Source organism: Zosterops lateralis (genome assembly GCF_965231275.1).
Source record: "Zosterops lateralis genome assembly, chromosome: W".
NCBI classification, from domain to species: domain Eukaryota; kingdom Metazoa; phylum Chordata; class Aves; order Passeriformes; family Zosteropidae; genus Zosterops; species Zosterops lateralis.
In genome coordinates, this window is record NC_139801.1 from 9470875 (window position 1) to 9496109 (window position 25235).

Here is a 25235-nt window from a genome sequence, read left to right on the forward strand (position 1 = left end):
TGGAGCACCTCCTCCCTCTCCTTCTCCACTGACCTTGGTGTCTGCATGTTGTTTCCCTCACATGTTCTCACCTCCTCTTCTCTAGCTGTAATTAAAACTGCACGTGTCCCATTTCGTTTTGATTCCTTCTTAAATACATTATCACAGAGGTGTTACCATAATTTCTAATTGGCCCAGCCTTGGCCAGTGGCATGTCCATCTTCAGAGCCATCAGGGATTGGCTCTGCTGGACATGGTGGAAGGTTCTAGCAGCTTCTCACAGAAGACACCTCCGTGGCTCCCTTGCTGCCAAAAACCAGGCTGTGCAAAACCAACACAGTCCCCCTCCCCCACTATCAGAACCCTGTAAATCCAATACAGTACAGCATCAACTATCTTCCAGCTGATAAAGGTGACTCCTTTTTAAGACCAATCTCAGCATTCTAAAAGGAGCTTAAAAAGGAGGCTATAGATTACTTCTTTTCCTGCAGATGATGCAATAGAATGTCTCTGAAGGAGTACAGGGACAGCCTTAGTAATACTTAGTGCTTTTGTACAGACCCATTGCGTGTAGCAGTATGATATGTTGTAGAATCATAGAACAGTTGGGTTTGAAGGGACCTTAAAGATCATCTAGTACCAACTCCCCTGGTACGGGTAGGGACACCTCCTACTAGACCAGGTTGCTCAAAGCCCCATCTGACCTGGCCTTGAAAACTTCCAGGGATAGGGCAGACACAGCTTCTCTGGACTAGCTGTTCCAGTGCCTCATCACCCTCAACGTAAAGAATTTCTTCCTAATATCTAACCTAACTCTGCCCTCTATCATGCTGTCATAGGTTACAATGTAAGATGTAACCAAAAGTATGTATTCTTATCATAATTTTCATAAGCTATTAAAAACAGGTGGGGTAGTGTTCCTTATCTCTTCCATTATTCATCCCTGATAACTCCCTCTGGGGCTATCTTCTGCTAATGAGCCATCAACTCTCACTCCATGACTCATAAAATTACATCATCCCATTGTGAAATGCTCCACTCAGGGGGAGGAACCAAGCATTCCTACCTGGATATAATCTGAGGTTTGGAACACGACAGTCAGCCCAGAGGACAAGAGCTACATCACCACCACTGGACCTTCAGAGGAAGACCAGACCCTTCTACAGGATCGCTGCTTCAACAGAACCACATCTATCATTTCAATAGGACTGCAGCCACCATTTAATCAGACTGCTACCACCACCGTGTGTTACCCCTGCACTTTGAGGGGTAACATGTTGCGACGTGGGTGTGGACCCTCACAGAGGGCAAGCAGGCAAGCAGCAGGGTCAAACATGGAAGATTCTTTATTATCTGACTCCAATAACTTATATACACTTTTTACAGAGGGCCAAGATTGGCCCAAAGAGCTTACAACCTCCTGACCTGATTGGTCACTCTTACTTTCAATCACGTTCTCCTCAGAGAACAACTATGCAAAACATACAGATAATTTCTAAGAATACCCATTGTTTACATCAAGCAGCATGAGAATGGTGCTGCAAAGATTCAAACACTTGAAAGCAAGAAAATCAGGGGTGACATCTCACCCATTTACCATTAAAAAAGGAAAAAAGAAAATTAACATAGTTCAATTTCTGTTCCCATGGGAGGACCATCAGAGTGATCACCTGTGTCATTGACATCGAAGCGATCTCTCAGTGGTTCCTCCACCGTTGACCTTCATTCAGTCACGGTTTCTTGCTTTTCACATTGCAGGGTTAGTGAAATTCTGTGGCACCTGTAAGGTGCTCAATGGCATGCAAAGCCTTTGCCAATTAAATTTGTGGGGTTTCACCCTGCATTCCCCATTTTTGTTTTGAAGAACCAGGCCTCTGTGGCACAACACAGATTCTTCAGCCAATAGAACAAAGCAAAATTGCTGACTCCCTTTAAAATTGAACAACCCAACTGTGTGCCATGTCGGCCACAGAAATGAAATCCGTGACTAAATGAAAAGGTTTCTGGGAAAACTTTGGAAATGCCATGACAGCAGCCCCAATTTTCAACCCAAATGCGCTGCCCATCCTCAGGGGCTTCCAAAACTTTTGCCCCTCAAAACCATCCTTCCAAGCAATGATGGCCTACCTTGTCTTCCCCAAATCGTCTGTAAAGACAGTGGGTTCTTGCACTAAGTTTGGACTATTTTTGGGCCGCAAAAATAATAAAAAAAAAAAATCCAAAGGATTTTTGCCACTCGCAATGGCTCATGGCTCCAGAGCATTTGGCAGAAAAACACTGCTTAAAAAGCTCCAATCAAATTTCTCCCACAATACCGAGAGTATGAATTTACAAAAATCTGCACCCATCAAATCCACAAGCATTGTTGCCTGCATTTATCAATCGAGCAATGAGCTCAAACAAAAAAAAAATTTTTTTGATTGTTTGTTTGTTTGCTTTTTCAAACAATATTTTGCCACCTTGTGGCAGATGGAGCAAATGACCCAGTCCAGAATGTGCACAGAATTGGACATTCATCAGCCAGTGATACCTGCAGGATACAAATGAATCACAATAATTCAGATTCACAATTGAGGATTGGCTTTTTGGAGGACTTATAAAAATCTCCAGTCCCTGCATTCTGTTTCAATGCAGAACACAGGAACTTCCCAGGACTGGTTGAAGATTCCAGGATCCTGGTCCAACAGCTCCCAAACCAAGTCACGAAGGGCGATGAATGCATCTTGAAAGAGAGTCCATTCCAGCTGCCAAGCAGCAAAGCAGAAAATCACAATGTCTGTTCCAAATCGTTCCAGGACAGTCTCTGATCAGAGCAACAGTCCAGTGAAATCGAGGCAGCTCAGTAACTTCAGAGCAACTGCCTTCTCACCACTGACTTTTTGTCCTGTGAATAGAAACTCAAACACAAATTAAACAAATTTGGTCCCTTCAGGTTCTCTGACAGGGAGAGGTGCGTGTGGGACTAAACTTCCCAACAGACCCCCATCGGCTGTGGAGATTGGGAAGACCCTTGTGTTGGAGCACGCTTCCTCTTTGCACCCCACTGCCCGTTTGACAGAGGTTGGCCATTACCATGAATTGCCTTGCAAACATTTGCCATGTGACCTGGCTGTCCACACCTTCCACAAAGAAACAAAGGAGTGGTCCCTCTCTTTCTTTGTTTCTTGCTGGCCTGAGCATTAGTCTTGTTGGCCTCTGAATCCTTTCCTGTGTGCTCCTCAGGGACAGGGGTGACAATTTGTCTCACCACACCTGCAGAGCTGGGGAATTCATCTCTGCCCTGCAGGGGGCACCATGCCGACCCACGGCCGCCCACAGCATCAGCTTCGGTTGGGACATCATCTGAAACTGAGGGAAGCCCGACACCCTGGGACCCTTTGCAGCGGGTGAACACCCATTTGTCACTGGCTGCGCCATGCCGTCCCTTTAAAACGAACAGCACAGAGACGGCAGCTGCCTTCAGAATGGCGGCAGCTGCCTCTGGATCGGCAGCAGCTGCCCCCACCATGCTGCCCAGCTCGGCACAGGGGGATGTCGCAGTGCTGAGGGGGGCATGTCCCTCGGCGCCACTTTCAGACCAGCTGCAGCCGCCCGCTGCACGACACCCCGACCCCGCGCTGGGGGGGATCGTAGCCCTGCGGGAGGCGTGTATCACTTGCCAAGGGCTGTCCCCTCAGGCGAGGGCGATTCGGGGGTAGAAGAAATCATGGGGGAAGTGTCACAATAGGGACAGGGAGGAGGGGTCTGGGGGAGTGCCCCGGCCCTGCATTCGGCAGTGGCACCGCGGCTGTGACTCCAGGGCCAGTCGGCCGTGGTGCCCGGCGCAGAGTCGTCCTGCCCCTTCTCACGGGCGGGACTGGCCAGTGCAGGGGGGAATTTCTCTTGTTCCGGGGCCGCACCTCCTCGCTCAGACTGGGCGGGCCCCCCCACCGCTTCGGCGGGGCACTTGGCTTCTTGCCAAACTGCATGGAAGTGCACATCCGTTGCTGGTCACTGCCGTGGGGATCCGGGGCTGCCCCGCCTGGAGCCCCAGAACAGTGCAACCCCGTGCCGTCCTGCTCCATGGAATATCTTATCAAAATTCCACAATGCGGACAGTCCACGAAAACCACCCCCCCTCCCCCGAATCAAGAGTGCTCTCGGCGCTTCCAAGGCCCGGAAAGCACAGAGGGGGGAAGTGGAGGAGGTGATCTTTCACCTCCACCGCTTCTTCTGCGGCACAGGACTCGGGGGGGCCAGTCCCGTGCGGCTTTCGCAAACCCTAAATTTCCACCGCCGCTTTTGCGGCTCGGGACTCAGGGGGGCTGATGGTGCTGGTCCCGCAGGGCTCTTGCTGGCCCCAAATTCTCCCACACTCCATCGCCAATGAGACGTGGGTGGGGGAGTGGTCTGCTTTTCAGACTCCGTGCCCACCTCAGCAGGTGTGCTGAGAACTGGGAGGCTTCCCGCCATGCTGCTGCATTTCCGAGGAAGGGGGGTCGGCTGTTCTACCCGTCTTCGCAGGGCAGGAACAGGAGGAATGACTCCACCATCTTCCCTGGCATCCAGCCTGATGAGGCTGGAGCCATCCTCAGAGACCTTAAAACTGGAAGGCTGCAATTTACGCAGGACCTTCTCCAGCCTTTTCCAGGTCGCTATCAGTTCTGAAAGCTCCTCACTGCGATCTGCAAAGAAAAACTGGAGCAAATGGTCACCCAGCGACTTCCACTCTGCTGTAGAAAAAACTTTTTGAAGTCTGCAAAAAACCCCATAAGTTCAAGCATAATAGAACAATTTCTGAAGAGCATCTCCAGGAAAGGAGACTTCTTCTCTCCAGAGGACCTCAAGCTAAAGGTCCAACATGAGGGCCTCATGACCTGAGGAGGGTTTAGAGATCATTATCTCTTACCACGATTACCTCAGGCAGAGCAGCTGCAGTCTCTCAATGGGCACAGAGGTCCACCCGACATGCAGTCTCTCACTCAGTCGGAGGTCGCCAGTGTGACCTGTTGTCCCACATCAGGGGCTCCAAATGTGACGGGAGGCCCCGTTCTCCACAGTCAGAGGGACCCCGTTCTCCTCACACGGGGCACCAGATGTGATCCAGACACGAAGGGGTCACCAGACATTACTCCTGCACTTTGAGGGGTAACATGTTGCGACGTGGGTGTGGACCCTCACAGAGGGCAAGCAGGCAAGCAGCAGGGTCAAACATGGAAGATTCTTTATTATCTGACTCCAATAACTTATATACACTTTTTACAGAGGGCCAAGATTGGCCCAAAGAGCTTACAACCTCCTGACCTGATTGGTCACTCTTACTTTCAATCACGTTCTCCTCAGAGAACAACTATGCAAAACATACAGATAATTTCTAAGAATACCCATTGTTTACATCAAGCAGCATGAGAATGGTGCTGCAAAGATTCAAACACTTGAAAGCAAGAAAATGCAGGAGCGGCAACCATGAGCAACAGGGTGTCAGGTCATATCCTGACTCTGTCAGTTTAAGCCAGTGTTTTCTGCCTTTATCTTAATTTTCCTATTAAATTGTAGTGCTGACTTGGAATCTCTCACTGGTTTACCTTCAAACTACTACACATGCTTTGAAATGTTTTCCAGCTTTGACTATGTCATGGTTTAGGAATGGTACTCCCCAATTCAGTTCTCACCAAGACTCTCCAAAATCACACTGCTGCTCTCTCCCTCTCCCCCATTTTCCCCTCTCCCTTCCTATTGGAGATGGCAATTGGAGACACAAAAGGCACAGATCAGGGGTTGAGAAAAGAACAATTTACTGGAAATGCCAATGAGATAAGAAAACAAACAGTAGCAGAAAAAAAAAAAAAGTATGAGAAAAATCACAGAATCACTAGGTTGGAAGAGACCTCCAAGATCAAGTCCAACCCATGCCCTAACACCTCAACTAGACTATGGTACCGAGTGCCGCATCCAGTCTTTTTTTAAACACATCCAGAGATGGTGACTTCACCACCTCCCCGAGCAGACCATTCCAGTACTTTATTATTCTTTCCGTGAAAAACTTTTTCCTAATATCCAACCCATATTTCCCTTGGTGCAGCTTGAGACTGTGTCCTTGTTAGCGTAGGAAAAACACACAATCACTGAATGATTGTATGCAGTGCTTTATTGAGAGCTCTGGGAGTTGGGGGGTCTTGGACACACTCAAATCCGACTCCGCCAAAAGTCCAAAATAGACACAGTTTTATACTTTTCTTGTTACATAAGGATACATGTTAATCATTTAACCCCATTGTTCCATTGATTCTACCCAAGCATAAACCTGTAACAATCGATTCTCATGATTCGGCTTAAGATTCTGGTTAAAGAGAATGATCATATTTAGTTATCAAACTAACATTACAATTAACAATAATGTCATTTATCGTATTGATGATTATACAGGTACAGATCCACCTGACCTATCTAACTTTTATTCCCAAGGCCTACGTATTTTACTAAGAATCACAATCATCTCCTCCCTCCCCCTTACCTAGGCAAAATTATACTTGATTTGGTTAAAACAATGGCATGAAAATAACATCCTGGTTGCAGTGAAGCCAGCGTCCTGTTCTTGGGCTCTGCTACCTCAGAAATAATTTTAACCCCATACTATCATCCTCTTGTTCTGTCAGTTGCTGCCTGGTGAAAGAGACCAACCTCCACCTGACTACAACCACCGTTCAGGAAGTTGTAGAGAGTGATAAGGTCACCTCTGAGTCTCCTTTTCTCCAGACTAAATAACCCCAGCTCCCTCAGTCGTTCCTCATAGGGCTTGTGTTCCAAGCCCCTCACCAGCCTTGTTGCCCTCCTCTGGATGTGCTCAAGTATCTCAATGTCTTTCCTAAACTGAGGGGCCCAGAACTGGACACAGTACTCAAGGTGTGGCCTCACCAATGCTGAGTACAGGGGAAGAATGACCTCCCTGGTCCTGCTGGCCACACTATTCCTGATACAGGCCAGGATGCCGTTGGTCTTCTTGGCCACCTGGGCACACTATTGGCTCATGTTCAGTCGGCTGTTGACCAATACCCCCAGGTCCCTTTCTGTCTGGGTACTGTCCAGCCACACGGTCCCCAGTCTATAATTTTGCAGGGGATTATTGTGGCCAAAATGTAGGACTCAGCACTTGGACCTATTAAGCTTCATCTTATTGGACTCTGTCTGTCCATCCAACCATTCCAGGTCTCTCTGCAGAGACCTCCTACCTTCCAACAGATAGACACATGCTCCCAGCTTAGTGTCATCTGCAAATTTACTAATGAAAGACTCAATACCCTCATCCATGTCATCAACAGAAATATTGAACAGAACTGGCTCCAGCACAGATCCCTGAGGAATACCACTAGTGACTGGCTGCCAGCTGGATGCAGCACCATTCACCACCACTCTCTGGGCCTGGCCATCCAGCCAGTTCTTAACCTAGAAAAGAGTGCTCCTGTCCAAGCCGTGGACTGCCAGCTTTTCCAGGAGTTTGCTGTGGGAGACAGTGTCAAAAGCCTTGCTGAAGACCAAATAGACAACATCCACAGCCTTCCCGCATCCACCAGACAGGTCATGTGATCATAAAAGGAGATCAAGTTGGTCAAACAGGACCTACCCCTCCTAAATTCATGCTGGTTGGGTCTGATACCCTGGCCATCCTGTAAGTGCTGCATGATGACACTCAGTATAAACTGTTTCATTACCTTACCGGGTACTGAGGTCAGGCTAACTGGCCTGTAATTACCAGGATCCTCATTCCTACCATTTTTGTGAATGGGCATCTGTAAGAGACGGTCCGAAGATCCCTCATCTGCCTCATGACCAGTGTCAAGGGCAAAGATTGAAGCCCCCCAAGGACTGAGACTTAGACCCTTAAAATTCTAAAACAGGGGCACTGGCTTGACTGAAGTGGAATGTTGGCCAAGTGTTGCCTGCAGGTGTGTTCGCTGGACCAAGACTGGTTTCCCATGGGAACCAGTCCTGAAACAATGGGTCCTGCTCGCTCCTGGGACGGGCTTGTCTTGTTCAGAACAGGCATGTCTGTACTTGTTACTGTCCTGTACCTGTTCCCTCGATATACTGTCTCATTCCCCCCTCAGCGGACCTTGTAAGACTATAAAAGACCCCTGAGTTAACCACAGACTTTGAGATCTCCCCATGAAAGAAGACGAATCTATTGGCTGGACCACGAGGATTTCATCTCTCCGTTGGTAGCTATTACCCCTCCCCCTTCTCTCTCTCTTTCTATCCTTTATTTCCTTTCTAATTCTTCTATTGCATTTGCTGTTGGCACTCAATAAAGGTGCATTTGTTTTGATGAATACTGAAATCCCCTCTGTGTTGTTTTTGCACTTTGAGATCAGTTAACGAACCATCACGACCCCCGCTTGCATTAGCAGATCGTGACAGCGTCACATTGGCCAGTTTCCAGTCATCTGTAACCTCACCAGTGAGCCAGGACTGTTGGTAAATAAAGAAGAGTGACTTCACAAGCTCATCTTCCAGCTCCCTCATCACCCTGAGATGAATCCCATCTGGTCCCATAGATTTATGAATATCCAAGCATCTCAGCAGTTCTCTGACTGCCTCCTCCTGGATAACAAGGAGACCATTCTGCTCCCATATGATTTCCTTCTGAACTGATCTCCCGGCCAGCCTGCTCTTCAGATAACCATATAAACGATTTATTTCTGTGGGTCCAGATTCCAGACAGAGATGTGTTCTTGGCTAGAAGAAGGAGCGGACTCACACTTGGTGGTAAGGAAGGTTTATTCAGGCCGATGGCCCAGGTGCGAGTGAGCTGTCCTAGCTCTTCCCTGCCCTGAAGTACAGGGGCCATTGCCTTTGGGAATGAAGGGGAGTAGCTTAGGAACAGGGGGCATTGGCATGGCCATTTTGGGGCAAAAGGCGAGTGCAGATACCTGAAGCTTGGCTAAGTCACCTAGCTATTGCCAGAGTACTCAAGCACTGGGGTGTGTCAATTGGTCTTATTATGGAAGATACAATGGGCTGGGAGAAGCCTATTGTGAGGGTAACAACAGGGATTTGGGAAAGGGGGGTTGGTAGGGATGAACCATTTACAGAAACTTAATAACAAAAACCATCCTGAACTTTAAAAAACCCAAAATGCACATTGCAACACTCCCTGACTCCATCTACCAACCCAGGAGGACAGTTGTCCTGAGGACAAGCCGTCTTCCTGTTGCCATAAGGCCTCCGTTAGCAGTAGTTAGGCTAAGGAGTTGGTTCCTGGTACAGGCCCATGGGAACCAAACCTGAGAAATGAGGCCTGAGAATTTGCTGATGTAGGGAACAACGTTTAAAGGACTTAGTAGAGCATGTAGTACATACAGATATACAGATTACTTGTGAAATATGATTACATTGTTACCAATAAAATGTTTTCTATAGTGGGAGTTAAGCTTAGAAAATTAACCTTAGTTTTAGCTAAAGCAAGCATGCAAAATTTATAACCGTTAGAAAGGTTATCTAGAAGATGAATGTGAATGTTTGAAGTGAAGTATGTAGGAAACTGCACATAGGCTGATGAAGTAAGACTTGTAACAAAGGTATAAAAGATGAGCATCTTTTGTAACCAACTTGGGACACTGACTTAGGACGCTAGTCCTCAGGTCCCCAGGGCCCTCGAATAAAGCACCGCATAAACTGACACTCTGTTGGTTTGTGTTTTCTCTCGGGATCGGGCAACAGTTTTCTGGCGACCGCGGCAGGACCTCCGGAGGTGGCTGGGGCGGTTCGCGGGCTGATTAACTCCATGCCGGCACCAGGTGATTTCTGGGGAGTCATCGACCCGCGCCCGACCCCGCGCCTGACGGACAACTGTGGGAAGGTAAGCCCGAAGGTGCTTTATTCTTTAGGTTTGGGTGCCTGCCTAATAAGACGGGACGGCGATCCCCGCAGGGTTGGGCAAAAGACTTCTATGGTCTGGGAAGCCTAGGCGCCGACCGTCAGATGAGGCGAAAGTCTCGCAGGATCGGCACTTGCCCCTCGCGGCGACGAGAAGTGACAAGATTGGTATTGGTATTGGTATTGATATTGATATTGGCACTGGTATTAATATTAGCATTGGTGTTTGGGTCTATCTATATTTAGTGTGTGTGTGTGTGTGTGTAAGCAACTAGAAGGAGTGAAATATGATGCCGTTTAAAACCTTTAAAGCTTTGGTACAATCCAATGATAAAATCCCTGGGAATTCCCCCTTGGGATGTTTACTAGGAAGGTGGAAAAGGGAAGGATTCCACCAAGAGTTACATAAAGGTAAAATGATTGATTATTGTAATCATTGGTGGCCACAATATGAAACTGGTGGCCCAGAGTGGCCTTTGAATGGATCTGTTAACCCTGATGTTATAACCCCCTTGATGTGCTTCTTACAGAATAATGAGAAATGGGATGAGATACCTTATCTTGATTTGTTTTATGCTCTCAAAAACAAACCAGAGTGGCAAAAGGAGTGTGGAATTATGATCTTGCAAAAGACAGAGAATGGAGATGGTTGCTTAGGATGTAAAAATAGAAGTAAATGTGATGAGTGCATAAGTAAGTTAGCAAGTACAGAGGAAGACATTTCGTTGCTCGTATCCCCTAGTGCCCCCCCTTTAGAATCCTCTGAAGAAGAGGATGGAGCAGAATGTGGGGGGGAGGAGAAAGTGGTTTCCTGGGACTCGGGGAAAAGTGATACTCGAGTCATCTGCGAGAAAGGTGAAAGAGAAGCCAAGAACTCCCTTAGCTGAAAGAACTAGAAAAGGGAGAAAGGGTCAAGAGGAGCCTCAATTGATGGCCCCATTGAGGGAAGCGATGGGGGCGCAAGGAGAGAAAGTAGTGATTAAAGTCCCATTTTCCCCAGGCGATTTGATGATCTGGAAGCAGTCAGCAGGGTCATATCGGGAGGACCCAGAAAGAGTGGCTCGCGTGGTTAAAATGGTGATAAAAACTCAGAACCCGGATTGGAATGATTTACAAGTTTTACTAGATACATTAATGGACTCCACTGAAAAGGAGATGGTATTACGGGTCATGACGGAGAGAGCTAGGGAAATGGTACAGTTGCAGCTGGCTGAGGGAACTTTGAATGATTTGGTGCCAAGAGAGGATCCTGGGTGGGACCCGAACACAAATAGGGGTTGGAAAAGGCTTAAAGACTACCAAGAGTTGCTGATTGAAGGAGTTAGGACTGGAATACCTAAAACTTTAAATTGGTCTAAATTATATTCTGTAAGGCAAGATAAAAATGAATCTCCTTCTGCATTTTTAGAACGACTAAAGGAGACAGCCAGGAGATATACTAATTTGGAAGTGGAAGGAGAATCAGGAAAATTACAATTGGCTTTGATTTTTATGGGGCAATCGCAGAAAGACATTAGAAAAAAGTTACAGAAATTAGAGGAGGAAGACAGAAGAAATTTAGAGATGTTGGAAGTTGCTTGGAAAGTGTATAATAATAGGGAGAAGGAAACAGTAAAAAGGCATCAGGCTAGCATGTTAGCAGTGCTACAGCAGGCTGTGGGGGGTGAAGCTAGAGGAAGAGGGCGGGGAAGAGGGAGAGGAGGTATTGGTCGCGGGAGAATTCTACAAAGTCAGGAAAGAGGAGGAGCTGGGAATGTGTTTGGGGTCCAGGGAAGGCTGGATATTAATCAATGTGCCTTTTGTAAGCAGATGGGGCATTGGAAAAACGAATGTCCAGTGAGATTGGGAATGGGGAACGGAGCAACTACTATGGGAAATATGGGAACTTTCGCTTCAGGGACAGCAGATGTCGCTCAAGCATTTGTTTTAGGAAACTATCAGAATCAGAGCTGACTAGACCAGGATCTCAAGGTAACCCTAGAAATTGGGGGACAAGAACATGAATTAAGAGTGGACACTGGAGCAACACATTCAGCATTAAACACAAAATTAGGACCATTAAGTGATACTAAAATTCAAGTTGTGGAGGCTATGGGAAAAATTGAAGAAAGGGCTTTTCTACAGCCCCTAGATATTAAATTTGGAGGGAAGGCGTTTGATCATCAGTTTTTATATTTACCTAACTGACCGGAGTCTCTTCTTGGAAGGGATCGATTGTCACAATTAAATGCAAAAATAATATTTGAAAAAGGAAGAGTTAAACTGGAAATACCAGATGAAAAATTGTCCAAATTATTTGTAATTAAAGAAGTTGAACCTACCCCCGTCCCAGAGGAAATAGAACAGGCAGTAGTACCTTGGGTTTGGGAAACAGGAGTCCCGGGAAAATCCAAAGCAGCCCAGCCAGTGGTAATTGAATTAAAGGAGGGAGCACAACCTGTTAGGGTGAAACAGTACCCCATAAAGTTGGAAGCCCGGAGAGGGGTAGCCCCTTTAATCACTCAGTTCACTGCGCTAGGGATACCACAGGAATGTGAATCTGAATTCAACACCTCCATTTTTCCTGTAAGGAAGCCAAATGGTAAGTATAGACTAGTGCAGGATTGAAGGGCAATAAATAACATTGTCAAAGACATTCACCCGGTGGTGGCCAATCCGTATACTTTGTTAACATCTGTGTCAGAGAAATTCCAATGGTTTACAGTTATCGATCTAAAAGATGCCTTCTTCTGCATCCCACTGGCATTAGAAAGTAGGAAATATTTTGCTTTTGAATGGGAAAACCCAGATACCGGACGAAAAAGGCAGCTCACTTAGACACGACTTCCCCAAGGATTTAAGAATTCTCCTACAATTTTTGGAAATCAATTAGCCAAAGAGCTGGAGGAATGGAAGACAACTCAGGTAAGAGAATCACCCTTCTCTTACGTTCTCCTCCAGTATGTGGACGACATCTTTTTGGCTACAAAACAACGGGAGGTCTGTTTAACCCTAACCATAGAACTGCTGAATATGCTGGGACAAGGAGGATATCGGGTTTCGAAGGAAAAGGCCCAATTAGTCCAAGAGAGTGTGATATACCTAGGCTGTGAAATCTCAAAGGGGGTAAGGAAATTGGGAATCAATAGAGTTGAAGCTATCTATGCAATACCCACACCCCGAAACCACCAAGAATTAAGATCCTTTTTAGGAATGGTGGGTTGGTGTAGACTCTGGATACCAAACTTTGGACTAATGGCCAAACCCCTTTATGAGGCTTTAAAGGAGTCTCAACTGCAGTGGAGCAAACCACGGGAGAAGGCCTTCCTAGATCTGAAACGGGCCTTGAAAGAGGCACCTGCACTCGGTCTACCAGACTTAAATAAAGACTTTCAGCTATATGTCAATGAGAGGCAGCGACTAGCCCTGGGCATACTAACCCAAACCCTCGGATCGTGGAAGAGACCTGTTGGGTATTTCTCTAAACAACTGGACACTGTGAGCGCAGGATTGCCGGCATGCTTGCGGGCAGTATCAGCCAAGGTAATACTGATCCAGGAGGCCCGAAAATTGACTCTGGGGAGAAAGATGGAGGTGTTTGTGCCCCATATGGTACTGGCAGTTTTGGAACAAAAAGGGGGGCATTGGATGTCCTCTAGCAGATTGTTACAATACCATGCATTGCTCAGAGAACAGGATGATGTTGAGCTCAAAGTGACTAATTGCATCAATCCAGCAGAGTTCCTCCGCAGTGAGCAGAATGAGGGCGAATTAACACATGACTGTGTGGAAACGATCGAACAGGTATACGCTAGCCGACCGGACCTGAGAGATGTGCCCCTGGAGGTGCCAGACTGGGAACTGTATACCGATGGATCCAGCTTCGTAGAGAATGGAACCAGGTATGCCGGGTATGCGGTGGTGACCCTCACGCAGGTGGTGGAAGCTAGGGTCCTCACTCCAGGAACATCTGCACAGAAGGCTGAAATTATAGCATTAACCAGAGCCCTGGTCCTGAGCAGGGGGAAAAAGGTAAATATATGGACAGATTCAAAATATGCATTTGGAGTTCTGCACGTACATGGGGCTTTATGGAAAGAGAGAGGACTGTTAAGTTCACAAGGGACATCCATTCGACATCAGAATGAGATCCTGCTGCTACTGGAAGCTGTGTATAAGCCAGTGGAAGTGGCTGTGATGCATGTGAAAGGACATCAGAAAGATGAGGGAAAGATTTTTCGAGGGAATCGGCTGGCTGACTTAACAGCACGAAAAGCTGCCAGAGAGGTCTGGACTGAAATGGCGCTGATTCCAACAAAGGTAGGACCGGTACAAGCTTATATGGGACAAAAACCCAGTTATTTCGCTGAGGATGAGAAATTGGCACAGCTGGTCCAGGCCCAGAAGAATGCAATGGGATGGTATGTGACTGGGAGTGGCCAAGTAGTGGTCCCTACCAAACTGATGAAGGTGATTTTAGAAACTGAGCATAATAAATGCCACTGGGGAGCAGAGGTATTGGTAAAATTTCTGAAGAGGGAAATTATCTCTAACCAGATGTTAACAATGGCTAAACGAGTGAATGCCATGTGCCCAGTGTGCCTTAAAAATAATCCAATAGTGAGGAAGCAGATACAACTAGGGAAATTACAGGTAGGGGCAGAGCCAGGAGATTATTGGCAGATTTTTCCGAATTGCCCCGATCACAAGGATACAGGTATCTGCTGGTGTATGTCTGCACATTCTCGGGATGGCCAGAGGCATTCCCTTGCAGAACTAATCAGGCCAAAGAAGTAGTGAAAACATTAATGAGAGAAATTATTCTGAGATTTGGGGTTCCATTGGGAATCTCTTCTGACAGGGGACCTCATTTTGTGGCAGGAGTGGTACAGACAGTCGCCCGACTGTTAGATGTTACTTGGAATTTGCATACCCCATGGAGACCTCAATCCAGCGGGCAAGTAGAGAGGATGAATCAAACCCTGAAAGGACAGATTAAGAAAATCTGTCAGGAGGCCAAAATCCAGTGGCCTCAGGCCCTGCCATTAGCCTTGTTAAGAATTAGGATTAAACCCCGGGAGAGGATAGGAGTAAGTCCGTACGAGATACTGTATGGCAGACCATATCATGCTACAGTATTAAAGGGAGACCCTCATGTAGTAGGGAATGATGTGCTCTTTAATTATGTGTTGTCTCTGAACAAGGTACTCACTGCCCTAAAAGGAGCCCTGCAATGGAACAGACCCCTGCTGGTGGAAAATCCTGTCCATGACATCCAGCCGGGAGACCAGGTCTATGTGAAGAATTGGAACACAGACCCCCTGAAAGAAACATGGGAAGGCCCGCGACAAGTGATCATGACCACCTTCACTGCAGTAAAAGTTGAGGGGATCGACAATTGGATACATTACACCCGAGTCAAGAAGGGGCCGACCCATTGGGAAGTGCAACCGTTAACCTCCACTCGAATGGTGTTCCGGCCCAAGGTCGGATTCTGACAGTTGGGCTCTTGCTGATCTGCTTATTACCTTTAACCAATGAATTTTTAGTTATTACAGAACTCGAACCCAAAATAGTGATGATGGAAGGAATGAATGTGTCTACGACCTGTCTGTTTACGGACAACCAGAAAGTTGGATCCGAAGAAGTCAATGTAAGGTGGAGGAGACAGGGAGCAGAACAAATTCATACATGTATAACTATGGTTTGGGATAAGGATGAGCAAAAGGGAAATACCACCCTGCAACTATCCAATGTCACGATAACTGACAGCGACGTTTATCGTTGCGTGGTCTGGATAAGAGAAAGCTTTGGTTATGGGAATTTCAAATTGCAGGTTTTACCATGGGATACTGGGAAAATAAGTGGAGAAACTGTAGCTGTAAATGTAACTCCAGTCTCAACTCAGGTGGATATGTGGGACGGACCTCCTTTGAGAATAAATTGTACCTTCAAATTGGAAAAGAAATGTTATCAGGATATCCAAGTCAAATGGTGGAAACAGAATAAACATCAGCAATGGGAAAGACAGCTGGGGAATATAAGTTGGTGGACTCTGGGAACTTATGGGAAAGGGTGGCTGAATTATACTGATCCAAAGATAGGAGAGACAGAAGGTATATATTTGTGCATAGTGTCTTGTGGAGGGAAAGGGAATTTTGGGTTACGAAAGGTGGAGGCAAGGGCCCACTTAGGCTCTGAAATTAAGGCCCAACATGGAGTATACCAGGTAACCAAAGGGAAGGATGTGATTTTTACTTGTGAAGTTAAAGAAGGCCAGCATTTTTCCGAGTATGGATGGTGGTTTGGGAAAAATTTAACATCTGGAGGGAAGTATCAGATAGAAAGAAGATTAGGAGAATCAATTATCCTGATAGTAAGAAATGTGCAGCCAGGAAAAGATGAAGGCATTTACTGGTGTTGGATAGCACAGGATGATTGGTGGGCACATGCAAGAACGACGATGTACCTAGGTGAGATGAGAGTGACTCGGCAGGTAGATAATGAGGTAGGGTTACCAAGAAACTCTAAACAGGAAAATCTGGTAGTAGGACTGATACGAGACTTTGGAAAAACTCAGAATGTGTCATCCATAACTGCTTGTCTACCTTTACCCCATGCAGCAGGGGATCCCATACCCTGGGGAATTATTCCTATCACTGAAATGCCCCCGATCACCAGAAATGGGACAAAGGAATGTAGGAAAGAGTTGCATAACCGTACTGAGTGGACAGTTAAAACAATGATTCTCCATAAACAGTGGTCATCACCTGGAAGCAAAGGGGATTGTGAAGCCTTAATCAATTCCAAATTTATCATGATTGTTCGATTCAAAAATGTAGGATGGTGTGAATATGATGAGGTACAATTGCATAAAATGCCCACTACAAAATATTACTATGAAGTAGTTTGCCAGGATGGCAAGGAAGAGTGGACTACATGGCAAGCAATCTGGGAGCCAAGCTTGCTGGAAACATATAGTTATCTAGGGAAAATTGGATGGTGTATACAATGGACTGGTGGAAAGAACCAGACACATACCCATGTTCTGACAGCAGAAACAAGTCATAGGAAAATGACAGAGAAAGTAGAGTCATGGAATTGCACAAGGGTAATTACGTGTGATACACCAGGAGAGCAGATAGGGCTGGTACCGGTGAAGATTTTGCTGAAATGGGGATGTGAATGTAGAGGATACAACCACTCTATAAAAGGAGAATTAAAAGGGCAAAAGCAGGTGAATTGCAAAACTGCTACCATAAGGAGTCCAGGGAATTTAGTATGGGTCATGGGACATGGAATGTGGACCACACATATACCTATAGATGGATTGGTGACCCAAAGAACGTTGGGAGTGCCCACATTATGCCCATTCTGGAAACAATCAAGATTGACAGATTTGGACATAGGAAGGAGGAATAAAAGAGAGGTCATGGAGGGAATAAATCCAGAAGATGAGTGGCATGAACCATCAGGAGGGGTCAAATTGGGTTGGATGTTAGAATCATTATTTGCTCCCATATCGACCTATAGAAATAGGGAAATGCTTTACCGGCTTTTGGGACAAACTGAGAGATTAGCATCAGCCACTAAAAAGGGGTTTAAGGATTTGAATTTGCAGCTACAAGCAACTAGTAGGATGGCTATACAGAATCAAATGGCATTGGATATGTTGTTATTAAAGGAACATGGTGTCTGCGGGTACCTACATGATAGAACAGATCATTGCTGTATCCATATCCCAAACGTTACAAAGGAAGTAGAAAAAGACATAAGTCAATTGGAAGATATAGAGTCTAAAATACAGGAAACCAAAGAAGATGCTGAACACAATTGGATCGGAGCAATATTTAGCTCCTTAAGGATCCAGGTTTCTGGTTGGATATCCTCTGTTATTCAATATGTAATAATGATTATAATCTTGGTTGTGATTATTTTTGTAGCATATCGTTGTTTCTTAGGAATGATCTTTAGGGAAAGAATGCATATGAGAAGAGTCATGAAGGCCATGACCCGAAATGAAGTCATGACAAGAATTACTCCACCACCATCTTATATAGAGACTGTTGCATGAAGAAGAAAATTGAGCATCCTTGCAACTGGTTGAAGAATGCTCAAAAGGGGGGAGTTGTTGCCATAAGGCTTTCGTTAGCAGTAGTTAGGCTAAGGAGTTGGTTCCTGGTACAGGCCCATGGGAACCAAACCTGAGAAATGAGGCCTGAGAATTTGCTGATGTAGGGAACAACGTTTAAAGGACTTAGTAGAGCATGTAGTACATACAGATATACAGATTACTTGTGAAATATGATTACATTGTTACCAATAAAATGTTTTCTGTAGTGGGAGTTAAGCTTAGAAAATTAACCTTAATTTTAGCTAAAGCAAGCATGCAAAATTTATAACCGTTAGAAAGGTTATCTAGAAGATGAATGTGAATGTTTGAAGTGAAGTATGTAGGAAACTGCATGTAGGCTGATGAAGTAAGACTTGTAACAAAGGTATAAAAGATGAGCATCTTTTGTAACCAACTCGGGACACTGACTTAGGATGCTAGTCCTCAGGTCCTCAGGGCCCTCGAATAAAGCACTGCATAAACTGACACTCTGTTGGTTTGTGTTTTCTCTCGGGATCTGGCAACATTCCCACTGAAGACTGAGGCAAACAAGGCGTTAAGCACCTCCGCCTTCTCCTCATCTGCAGTTACTAAGTTCCCTCTCTTATCCAATAAGGAACAAAGGTTGGTCTTAGCCTTCCTTTTACCATTAATATATTTGTAAAAACATCTTTTATTATCCTTTACAAAAGTTGCCAATTTAAGCTCTGAATTTTGGCCTCCCTAATTTTTTTTCCTACATGCCTTTGCAGCCCCCTTAAATACTTCCTGTCAGACCTGACCTCTTGGAATGCATTTCCACACCCAAGCAGATGTTTCTATATAAGGGAAAGAGTTTCAGCTTACCTTGGAACATGTAAGGAAGTTAAACTAGATTTTTCCATAATTTTCTCATTGTAATTGGCTCGGTGCCAGCACAGGAGCGCTGATTGGGCTTTAGAAGTGTACCTCAAAGCCTGTTGCCAATTTCATTGGGCAAGATGCCAGGTGGCCCACCTGGACCAGCGAGTACTAAAGGGACTGCACAAAGGAGCTTGATTGCTTTTTTTGGACTGCCTTAATCAGTGTCAGAGTGTTCTCTGCACTGTGTTCGACTTATATTTCTTTGTTCTATGATGTTTATTATTTTTGTCATTAAAACCCTTTGTTTTAAAAAGCATATCCAGAGAAGTCATCTCACTATTATTAATCCACTCTGAGAAGTTGCAGGCCAACCCTCAGACTTGATAAATCTTCACGTAACTTATTCCATTCTGGCCACGTGCAAGATTTTATCACTGACCCTCCTTCCAAAGATGATACATCCTTTTTTTATTTCTAAGTTCCTGCAAAACCTCATTGCCCATTCAGGCTGGACGTTTGCCTCATCGACTCATCTTTCAGCACACAGGGACAGTCTGTTCCTGTGTCGTGAAATCTCTGTTTTGAAGCACACCCACCTTTCACAAACTCCTTTGTTTTTAAGGGCTGCTTCCCAAGGAACTCTCTGAATAAGTCTCCTAAACAGGCCGAAGTCTGCCCTCAGGAATTTCAGTGTAAAAGTCTTATTGATGTTCCTCCTGATTTCACCAAAAAGAAAGGATTCACATGGAAAGCCCTCAACAATGAACAAATACCATTCCATCTGCCACATTTCCTTGACCACAGGCAACCCCTTCTTCCCGGAAGAGGAGAGTCCCTTTTCCCCCACTCTCCGCAATGACATGGGGTGATATAGAATAATATCTGTGTTTTAGCCACATGCCTTCCCATCTACTGCAGAAATTAATCCTATCCTGACTAGAACCAGGACATTATCTACTCCTTATTCTATACCATGCTCAGCTCCTACACCTTCCAATTATCTACATTTATGTATATATATATATAGTGTACATATATATACACAAGCATAGGTATAATTTCCATAGGCAATGTCTGTCCCTCCAAGATGTCTGTTGAGTTCATTTAATCCATGTCTGTTGGTTCTATCTGTCATAGATGTCTTCCAGGGCAGGAGGGCTGGTGTGCTGTTGGCTGGTTGCTGCATCAGGAGCTCATGACTGCTGTATCTGGAGCAGTCCATCCTCATTGTCCATGGTAGTCATGGCACACAGTGGCCAAAAACTCAAATCCCCTTGAAAAACATTGTGTTTCCCTGTCCCTCTGCATCACCCACCAAGTACAGCTGGGTCCCTGAGCAAAACCAATCCTGCGGATGGGTTTCCCTTTGTCTGAAGCAGGATTAATCCAAACTGTCTTCACTAACACATTCCTCATGCACCATGGGGACTTTATCCCCTTCTATGGTATGTGGAGGTTTTGATTGGGCAGGGCCAGCTTGATTTGTGGAACCTCTAGTGTTAACTAACCAGGTGGCCTTTGCTAAATGCAGATCCCAAAGTTTGAAGGTCCCACCACCCATTGCTTTCAATGTGGTTTTTAACAGTCAATTTTCTCAGCAGCTGGTACATGATAGGGAACATGGTAGACCCACTAATTCTATGGTCTTTGGCTCAGCTGTCTATGAGGTTATTTTTTAAATGAGTCCTGTTGTCTGACTCAATTCTTTCTGGGGTGCTATGCCATCACAGGACTTGCTTTTCAAGTCCCAAGATGGTGTTCTGGGCAGTAACATGAGGCACAGGGTCCATCTCCAGCTATCCAGTGGTTGTTTCCACTCTTCTCAGCATGCAGCATTAGCTTTGACAAGTTTGCAGGAGTGCGATGTAATCATTCCACCAGATCTCCCCATACTTATATTTTGACCATGGACCCCCAAAGCAGGGGAGCTTTATTCGTTTGTCCAGCTGGATGGCAGTGCATGCTTCACAGTTATGGATAACCTGGGAGATAGTGTCCATGGTTTAGTTCACCCCTCGATCATGAGCCCACCTGTATGTTGCATCTCTTCCCTGATGACCTGAGGCATCATGGACCCACTGAGCCTGAAATAATTCACCCTTATATTGCCAGTCCAGATCTACCTGAGACTTTAATCTTGGAAACCCAATCCACCTGACTGTTGTTGTGGTGCTCCTCATTAGCCTGACTCTTTGGTACGTGTACATCTACATGACATACTTTCACAGTCAACTTCTCTACTTAGGCAGCAATGTTTTGCCACAATTCAGCAGCTCAGATGGGTTTCCCTCTGTGCTGCCAATTGGCCTTTTTCCATCAGTCCAGCCACCCCCACTGAGCATTTTCCACCATTCCCAAGTCAGTATAGAGGTGGAGTGTTGGCCAATTCTCTTGTTCAATGGTATCTAAAGTCAGCTTTCCGCTCTGCAACCTGACTTGATCCACTTTGTCCCTCAATAGCTTCTGCAACTCACTGCATAGGACTCCATACTGCAGCTTTCCATTTTTGACGTATCCCTATGATACGGCAGAAACTGTCAGGAAAGAGTGTAGCCCTGGTTCATGCCTGAGATGTTTTGGTTTTCTGAAATTCCTTTCCCAGGGAATTTTCTGTAAACAAGAGATGTTTTTATAACTGTAAACTTTGTTTACATTTTTTCCCTAGGAGGGACTCCTTCTTGATATCCCTCAGGTCTGACCAATGTGACTGAAGAGGTTTGTCTTTGTTTCACCAATCGAATTGGTCTGTGTAGAATAGTATATAAGGGAGACACATCCCAAAAATAAAGGTTTAATTTTCAGCCTTCTGAAGTCTGAGTCTAATTCTCTCAGGTATTGAATACCTGGCCCCTGTCACGATCTGCTAATGCAAGCGGGAGTTGTGATGGTTTGTTACCTGATCTCAGAGTGCAAAAAACAACACAGAGGGGATTTCAGTATTAATCAAAACAAATGCACTTTTATTAGTGCCATCAGCAAATGTGATAGAAGGATTTGAAGGGAAATAAAGGATAGCGAGAAAAGAGAAAAAGAGAGTGGGTAATAGCTACCAACGGAGAGACAAAGTCCTCATGGTCCGTGCCAATAGATCCGTCTTCTTCCGTGGGGTGATCACAAAGTCATTGGTTAACTCAAGGGTCCTTATAGTTCTTTCCAAAGCAACAGGCAGTTGGCCAAAAGGTGGGGAAATCATTACGGTGTGTTCGTTTTGAGAGAACCGAGAACAGGTCAGCTGTCAGCAAGTACAGTGTTAATGAGAACAGGTACAGCTGTCAGCAAGTCCAGTCAATTCACCGGGATTTGCCCATTGTTTCTGCTCAGGTTCTGATGTTCCAATGGAAATGCGTGCCAGATTTTTCCATTGAACACACCTACAGGCAACACTTGGCAAACCTCCCACCTCAGCCAGGCCAGAACTCCTGTGTTGGGGTTTTAGAGTCCTTTTAGGGGTTTCGGTCTCTGTCCTTGATGATGGTCGTGAGGCAGATGAGGAATCTTCGTACCATCTCTTACAGTCCCAAGGTGTTCCACTTGTCTAGGTGCACTGATATATCATCCTTGAAAGGATACTTTTCTCTTACAATTGACAGGAATTATCTCCAGAGTCTGAGAGTTTCTGTCTTTTTTCCAATGACTTTGTCAATACCTGCATCCTGGGACAGGGATCCCAGTTGCTTGGCTTCACTATCTAGTTTCCTATTGTGGGCCGCAATAGCCCAGCACTGAAGCAGCCAGGTCACATGAGGTTCACCTGACTGGTGGCTGATACCTCTTTGCATATCTCCCAGTTCACCTAGGGATTGGGTCATTATCTGTTGCCCTCCCTCTTCCTCTTCTTAAGAGGGCCCTACTTTCTTTTCATCCTTCACTAAGTGACCTGATTTGTTCTTGGATATTTTCTTCTGTATAGGGATGACTACTACCAGCACAAGTTGTTCCTTTGCTTTGGCTGCTGTTTGAGTGCTGTCCTGGTTTAAGAGACAGGTGTCTGCCCAAGAAGATGGGAACCTTCCTGGGATGGAAAAATATGAACCCCTTTCCTCCAAATTATTATAACTTTGAAAGTATGGGGCTTTCAGGCAAAGATACGGAGAAAGGAATATCAGTTCTTTACTAGAATATATATAACAAGACAAACAAACAGCAACAGCAACAACAAACAAAACGGAAACCCAATAACAGCCTTTTCCCTCCCGTCAAACTCTTTCCCATTTGGTGTAGTTATGATCACAACTGGCAGAGGCGCTGGTGGGCCCTTGGCGAGGCAGGGCAGGTGCTCTGATTCCCCCGTGGCTGCAGGGGGCACTGTGGCACGAGCTCAGCAGCCTTTCCATGTGGCAGTGGCTGCTTGGGTGAGGGGGTAGAGGGGAGATAGCTCCCCTTGTAAAATTTACAGGGAGCAGCCCGTCTCAGTACTACTCCAGGACTGTAGCAGTAGCCTCGGAGCAGCGGGCTGGAACAGCAGAGGCGAGCAGACTCAGGGCAGTGAATCAACATGTAGCAATAACCCCAGCGGGGCAACAGGAACAGAGGGGGCTGGGCGGTCCCGGGGGGTTGAGCTAAAGTGTATCCAAAACCCTGAAACAGCAGCAGAAAACAGCAGGGGCCAGGCGGACCTGGGACAGCGTGCTAAAAATGTAGCCACTCTCTCGGAAAAATAACAGGCACCTGCCCTCCGTACCACACACGGTGGCTCCCTCTACAATTGCTGAGAAGAAAAGGGGCTGAGCCCTGCCCCTGACCCGCAGCCAAGGGTTAGCCTCCTGACCTCTAGCAGTATCTCTGCAATTCCCAAGAAAAAAAAAAAAAAAAAAAACAAAAAAAAACAAAAAACAAAAAAAAAAAAAAAAAAAACAAAAAAAAAAAAAACAAAAAAAAAAAAAAAAAAAACAACTCCCCAGCCAGAGAGCTCACTCCCCAGCTAACACTTCCAAACTCTCGTTTCTCTGGCTGGGCCATTACCGTGGTATGTGGGAGTGCCATATCTTTTGTTCCCTAATTACCTCTATTTGTTTCCCGGGCACCCCCCTCCCCTCACAGGCTCCTCCTTTCCGATGGGAAAAAAATTCCCTGGAGAACCCTAGCCCACAAGTGACCACAGTGCCTGTTGTTCTGCTTTCCTCCTCCTCCCCCTGAGGGTGCTGTCTAGTGATGAGCAGTGTCCGATAGCAGCCATGGCCCAGTACATTCCATGCTTTCACACCTCTCTGGAACTGCCACAGCATTTTTCTCTCAAATATTCTGCCACTTTATCAGGGTCTTGTAGTTGTTTAGGGGAAAACTTCCACACCATTAGAGCAGAATAGTCATTCAAAAGCTGGCCTATTTTCTCCCACATTTCATGCCACTTATGACTATCCACCCTTGGGACAAATCTCTGAAAGATCCTCCTAAAATTCTCTTTTGTAACTTTAAAGATGGTGCAGACCACACTGAGGAGACCTGGCAGACTTAGCAACAAGAACATGCTTTCCTTAACATCCAAAGGGAATTCAAAATTGTTAAAAGCTGTTGTAACAGTCCTGAAGGGGTAAAAGGGGGTGAAAAGCTGGGAAAAACTATCCTATCCTGTTCCTCCCAAAAGGATGTAAATGAATATTAATGAATTTCCACCGGTAGCATCCAAGGCCAGAGGAGGAGAGCAACACTGAATACACATCTCAAATGACCCTCATTGCCCTTGATGTTATCATGTCATAAACCGATATCACACAGTACAGCAACAAAGCAATCCTGATCCCTCTCCTTGCTAAAAAAAAGCACCACGAGGAGTACATATGGGAATATGTACAGTGTGAAAAATGGAGTTCACTTTCCTGGTAAATTTTAAGAAAGAGGTTTAATAATAAAAAATAAGACAATTAGGAAACAGATTAAGGAAAATGGAAGTACAGTCAGCCAGATGACTTGGCATTCAGCCAAGTCCACAACCTGCTATTTCAGAGGCCTTCTTTAAATACCCTTTCTATTGCATCAGTCTTGAATATTCATATTTTTCTATAAACTAGTTTCCATATTCCAGCAACTGTTTTGCATGGTCTCTCCTTGGGTCTGCCTTTTTAGAGCATGCGTGTTTCTTGGCTGTGTTCTTCATTATCACCTCCAGCTTTGGCCTTGGTCTATTCTTTCTTCAAATTGTTATAAATGCAAAGGCAAATATCGGATAAATAAAAGACAATTTATTAATAACAAAGTATCGAGCACAAGAAAAATGAGAAAGCCACAAAAATAGGAAATGGTCAGCGCCGCGCTGGGTGGATAGGGGTCCGCACCGGGGTACAAGACTCCCCAATCCACGCCGATGCAGCTTTCAGTCCAGCATTTTATAGGGTTTTTCTGCCCTTAGGCAGTCCAGGTGTCCAGGATGGGCTGAATAGTCCGAATTTCTTTTCGATGGCCTTCCCGTATCTGGTCAGGTCTCATTGTCTCATTTTGGGAAAAACTCTTTCTTATGTCAATTTCATGTGTT